The following is a 421-nucleotide window of genomic DNA, read 5'->3' as shown; positions in this document are numbered from 1 at the left end:
TCTGGATGATACTGCCTTGAATGCATAGAACTGACTCTGATACTGTACTAAACCAGTTCTGAACAGCTAAAGAAAGTTGTAATTTTTGTTGCCCTGTAAGAAAAAACTATTTCATTACACAATCTACTTAAGTAGCTTTTATGCTGGCTTTTGTATTGGAATAGTAAGCCTCTAAAGGAGGTGAAGTCTGCTTTTCGATGCAAACTCCTATTGAAGTTGAGTCAGCCTGTGAGATCAATATAGACGTAAAACTGCTGATTCTTAACCATGGAATGGATTAGTGGCAAGGTAATCCAAGGATTACACCAGCCCAGCAATTGAAAGCAGTCCTCAGGTCTGAGAAAGGACATGATTAGAAGCAGGTCATCTTCAGGAGTGTGTTTTTTACCCCTTGACAAAAAGATTGACAGAGGAAAGTGAT

This window comes from Apteryx rowi, unplaced genomic scaffold (assembly GCF_003343035.1).
Source record: "Apteryx rowi isolate R43461 unplaced genomic scaffold, aptRow1 scaffold_262, whole genome shotgun sequence".
NCBI lineage: Eukaryota > Metazoa > Chordata > Aves > Apterygiformes > Apterygidae > Apteryx > Apteryx rowi.
This window is presented reverse-complemented; position numbering follows the sequence as displayed.